Genomic DNA, 6,419 nt, shown 5'->3' on the forward strand with positions numbered 1-6,419 from the left:
AAACAAAGAACTTGACCGAAAAATTCGAAAGATAATAAAATTTCATGTTAATCGTACCAGCCCAAAAATTCTAAGTGATGCAAATCATAACTTCAGAATGAACTACACATTCTTGAAAAGTTTTACGAGTTGTCAACCGATACTCTGAGGATAAATTGATACAGTGTAGAGTTGAATAAATCCCCAAAGTCAATAGCTCTGTAAGTGATCGACATTAGACGCTGACCACATTAGTTTTAATAGACTCACCTAGCTAAAGACTCCCGGTCATGCATCCGCACCAGATCACGAATGAGAACGCCGTGCTCAATTTCTCCCGCGATCACTAGCCAATTTAGATCAGTCCCTTCTCGATATATTGGTAAACTATCAAATATATATTCGAATCTCCTTGCTTCTGACTTTTGATTTCACTGGGTGGGCACGATTCAATTATAGGTGTTGCTGGTAAAGCGTTGTCAAACTACAATACCTATGGTATCTTCATTGGTGAGCCCGACGTGATCTGGTACAACAACCCATAAACTGTGAGTCTGTTCCTTTTTGGAATTTCATAAATCATTGCTTTATTTTGATTTTCACATATTGTGGTATTTTTTCGTATTTTGAGTATATTCCCCTCGTTCATCTTTATACTTTAAATTGGCAATGACATAACAGATTCCTACACGACTGAAGGTCAAGACTCTTGCGCCACTATCGTTTCAGCTAATACCCTTTCGGCAGGACAATATCGACCCAGAATGACATTACAGAATTACGTCATACACTTGCACGCTATCTTAGATTTCGTGATGACCGTAAACGGTCACATACCACGTGAAGACTCACTTCATGTAGGCGATCTGTCTCTAGACAACGAGAGACGGATAATCCCGATTGGTGTTGGTATCATAACCAGTATGGAAAATCTTCTAGAAATTGCAGGAAGCCCTGCAATTACCCGATCTCCAAGGCGACCGACACGAATAAGAATTCGGGAAACTTCCAAGCCGTCACGCGTTAACGGCAACCGTAGCCGGCGAACATAGCCGCCTCTTCTACGTCACAGATGTGAACACAAAGGTCGCTACCTCGTCGACACTGGCGCAGAAGTTAGCGTACTTCCAGCAAATCCCAACGACAGAATTCACGAGTCTGTTTTACGTTTACAGGCGGCGAACGGAAAACCGATCGCTACATACGGTAAAAGGTACGTTTACCTTAACGTGGGTTTACGCAAACCCATTTACTGGATTTTCGTTGTTGCAGATGTCTCTATTCCAATCACTGGTATAGACGTGTTACAATACCACAATCTACTCATCGACACACGCTCACGAAGGTTAATAGACGGTAACACTAAGTTATCTGTTTGCGTAACTCCTTTTTCTAGTTACAGATTATCTCCAGTCACAGTTAAGCACGCCATAGACCCCTTATATCAACCACTACTTGATAGATACTCCGGGATATATCAGCCACAACCGAAATCGCCTTGTGTAACCAACAATGTTACACATCACATCTCGACTACAGGACCACCTGTATTCTCAAAAGCACGACGACTGGCTCCCGAAAAGCTTAGGTTGGCTAAAAACAAATTCGACCACATGATGGACTTAGGAATAATTCGACCGTCAAATAGCCCTTGGTCATCTCCTTTGCACATGGTCCCTAAAAAGGACAGCAACGATTGACGTCCAACTGGTGATTGTCGGCGTTTGAACGCAAAAGCCATTCTCGATCATTATCCGTTGCTTCACATTCACGATTTGACAGATACCTTGAAAAGTACAACTGTCTTTTCGAAAATCGATTTGATTAATGTCCAAACCTCTATGCCTACTGATGGCATTCCAAAAACCGCCATCATCACCCCCTTCGGACTTAACGAATTTTCGCGCGCGCCTTTCGGCCTAAGAAATGTTGCCCAAACCTTCCAAAGGTTCGTCAATGATGGTATCCGAGGTCTCAACTTCGTACATGCCTATATTGATGACTGCCTCATAGCAAGTCCGGACAGAGAATCACATCTCCAGCATCTGGACATTGTTTTCGATCGACTCCAAAGGCATGGCATTACTGTAAACATTCAGAAATACCAAATCGGAACCAACTCCTTAGACTTCTTAGGACACACCATTGATGCCCAAGGCATCAAACCTCTTAGGAGCAAAGTGGCTGTAAGATCCATTTTGAAGGCTTCGTGTGTGAAAATCCCTCCATGTATACATTTGCAACTTCTTCTTAATGGTTTCTTTATTTGTAGATATTGTTAACCTTTTTGATGCCATTTGAGATTGTAATGCTTCATTTCATAATAGTTTTCTCAGTTTTACTTTTGCTTTCACTGGGTTTCTATGTTCCTTCTTGAACTGTATCTATGTTGTTGAAGATGCAACTGGTTTTCTAGTTTGACAACTAGCGACCAGTGGCACCTTCTATATACGAAGCTTTCCCCCGACCAATGGAAATCATAAGTCAGACGAGAAGAGGTAGGAAAGATATATTTGATACGTTATCAATATATCGAGAAGCGTTTGTTCTAAGCTGGCTAATGAACGTATGAGCTGTGTCCCACGCTGGTTCGAAACGTGATCTGGTACGGATGCATGACCGAAAGCCTCCAGTTAAACAAGTCCACTTAAACAATATGATCAGCATCCAATGTCGAGCACTTAAAGGGCTATTGATTTTGTGGAATTATTTACAGCTACATTGTTCTAATTGATATTTTGTCCTGGCGACAGCCATATTGATTGTTCCCTCTTTGATTGTGTTGCTTGATTTGACTGGTATCGTGCATTTTGGTTGTGAATTGGAGCACTTTCCCAGAATTGGAAACACTGTGTTATAAAGCAACATATTGAGCGCATTTTTTACTTGATCTATCCAGAAAAGATAGAATAACACTTATTTTTTGGAGTGTTCGGTAATTTTCTTATTTTTCTTATCACTTTGTTATTTATTGTAATTTAGATCAATTATTGTGGAAACAGTTATTGGTTGAATAACTGAGTGGTAATATTTGTTTAGGTTAAATTGTACATTTGTATTTACGATGAAATTTAGAACCGTTATTACCCCAATCACCTTGTTCTGATTTCGATTGGAGCGCACGAGCATCTTCACTTTTACCCGACATTTATTCTTCACCCAAACGTAGTTTGGATTTTACAGTGGCAGCCATTCTGGATTACCCAGAACCGACCACAATTAAGCAGCTGTGCACATGTAACGGTCGTGTAATTTTCTATATACGGTTCATACTTAAATGCGCGTCCCTTATGGAACCGCTAACCGACCAACTTCATGGAAATGCGAAATCAATTCATCTAGACGACACAGCGCGAAAAGCATTCTCCACAGTTAAGGAACTCATCGCAAAGGCAACCCTGCTCGCCATAGACGCATCCGACTCAGCAATCGGAGGAGTCTTACAACAGTGGATTAACCACTCTTGGCAACCTTTAAGATTTTTATCGAGACGGTTGCTATGCACGGAATCGAGGTACAGCACTTCCGGTAAAGTACTCCTAGCCATGTATTATGCTGTACGGTATTTTTAACACTCTATGGAAGGCCGAGAATTCACTCTTTTTACTTAACAGAAACCTCTTACTTTCTCTTTAAGCTCATCTTCAGACAAGTACTCACCCCGAGAGTCTCGACAACTGGACTACATCTCGCAGTCTACTTCAGATATCCAACGACAAGATAAATATTTGATTGAACGCAATGTCTCTTCTCAAAACACTTTTATTTTGGCAATTTAAAAATCGTCGTTTAGTCTTCAGCTTTTTCACGAGTCAACAGTCCTTGACACTGATAAATGCCAATTGAATATTGTAATAGAAAGGTCCAACTAAGAAGTAGATCCCCACAGTTTCTTTACTTTAGATATATTCTCGACATACATCTGATGACTTTATGAGATATATGAATTTTTACTTTAAATAGGGCAGTTAGGTCAAAGGATATTCAGATTTTAATGAACAATATCCAGTGAACTATTGACATCACCGGAAGAAAATGTCTATCTGAATTAAAAAAACAACATGTATTTTAATTTTGGAGAAGGACTAGTTGGTGTATACGAAGTTCCTGAAAGAATTCGACATGAGATTATAATTTATACATGACCTTTTTGCAGTGCTAAAATGACCTTGAAGATGTCCACCTACTAGGGTCAAATGAGGGTTATAAATTAGTGAGGTGGTTTGAAACTCAACATTAGCACGTCAACCCAATATAGCATGAGCCGTAATAATGGTCATATTTACGTTCATATAGTCATTTAATTTGCCATATTATGATGCATTTCTATATTAAAAACTAGATTGTGCTGTGAATATTGCTTTGGGTGTATTTTTTATTTGCCACGTCTGACTGCATCACACCGGATATTCATTGCATGTCAGAATGATATCCTAAGTCATAGTAAGTTTAGTCACATCGTCGATTTTTCTTATTTAGGCCGTCAATTAATAATGTTACTGGGAGAAGGTTTTTTGTACTATATCGTTTGTCTTCTGTAAGGTAAGTCTTACTAGCCAACAAAGTGATACTCAAAACAAAACGTACCAACATTTTATAACAGAAAACAAGCGAGCATGTCTAAAAAGATACATTAACCTGAGTAGCGGTAGCAAAACTCGATAAAAAAAAGCTGATTCAATGAAAATTTACATAGACACTTGGAGTGTTACATTAGCCGCGGAATTTCAGCACAAAGAAACATTAAATTATTCAGCTGCACAGAAAAACAGCGAAAAAAACGCAGAACGAGGAAAACCGAACACTAATGCCTGCAAAAGTGGCGGATAGGATTATTCACACTTCATTCTGATTGGTCGCTAAGCAGACTGCCACAATTACGAAATCAAGCTGTATTTAATTGCTGCCAATTTGATGCGAGTGATTCGGGTTTACTATTGGTAGTTGGAATTAGGAATTATATTTGGTATTTCCATCAAGAACTGAAAGCATCTCCACTGCCAAAATTCTATTTAGTCAAATAAATGAATGGATACCGCGCCTCTGTTGAATCCATATAGCTCGTACATAAGTCGCCTGATAGAATCTGAAACAACTTCTGTCACGATCATAGTGCATAAACATATTTGCATAGTAAGTAAGGTCATCAATTTGTGGTCTGTACCTGATGATACGTCTTGTAGGTTGAACGCTATATTCAGATCCTAAGCTATTCAGATAACCCCAGACTGGAACTACTCAGCGACTTGAACACCAGAGAGAAGACACGAGTATGAGAGAAACACTTTACTGCAAGGTTCATTTTTGTACAGAAAATCATAGGTATTTATAGATGTTAGCGTATATTAAATCGACATCCTATTCCAGCCAATCCATTAACGACATATTATGCTACCGACCAATAGTAGCACGCCACATTGGAACTCTAGAATGTTCCATCGTACTCTGATTGGCTGGGGCTCATTTTGGGCCTCTGGAAGCTCTGTTGGAGTTCTCCGGAAGCCGACTCAACACCTCCCCCGAATGAGATTTCTTTCTAGGGTCAACCTGTAGTTTGACAACTGGGTTGCGACGTCGTCCCATTATTCTCGTCGTCTTCCTTGTCCACGGCTTCTTTTCAGTGTCCTTGGGCATTTGTGGCATTGGTGCATCTAAGATTAAATCTAACGGAAAAATCGGCCGGTTACTTCGATTCTGCATCGTTCTTTTGTCTTTAAGGATTTGATTTGTGTGTCGTATGCATGTCCCAAAAGTTCCTCGAACTCTGTACAGAACTCCCAATTTTTGTACAACCTCTCCCTGCTCCCATCGGTTCTTCCCGATGTAGGATTTAATGTAAACTTTGTCGCCGACATTGAAGTTCCGGATATTTTGATTGTGACTGCGTTCATCAACTAATTTGGATGGCAACATGGCATTGAAGACGGTTCGAACATGACTTCCGCAAGAGACTTGCTGTCTGGAACATTTGGATTCGGAGTGGATCTGTAGGATGTTAAAAATTTCGTGATCACCTGCCCAGTCGTCCCTTCGCCTATCCCTTCAGTAATGCTCGTTTAAAGGTGTCCACAAAGCGTTCTGCTTGTCCGTTAGATTGTGGATGATAGGGTGGAGAACGAAGATGAGTTATTCCGTTCGCTTTACAGAAATGCTTAAACGATTCTGCGACGAATTGTGAGCCGTTATCTGTTACTAAGGTCTCTGGTACTCCGAAACAGCTAAACAGGGTAGATAGCTTGTGGATTGTTTCTGATGTAGTACAATTTGGCATGGTATATACTTCCGGCCATTTACTAAATGCATCACAATTGATTGATCACTGGGTGGTGATCAATCTCATGCATGTCAAGTCCTTAGTGCTGATCGAATGCTATCGATCAAGTTGCAATGTGGCCACCAGTCTAAGTGGCTCAACACTGCGTGCACTATATATATTAAGG

The sequence above is a fragment of the Schistosoma mansoni genome, chromosome 6, assembly GCF_000237925.1.
Source record: "Schistosoma mansoni strain Puerto Rico chromosome 6, complete genome".
NCBI classification, from domain to species: Eukaryota; Metazoa; Platyhelminthes; class Trematoda; order Strigeidida; family Schistosomatidae; genus Schistosoma; species Schistosoma mansoni.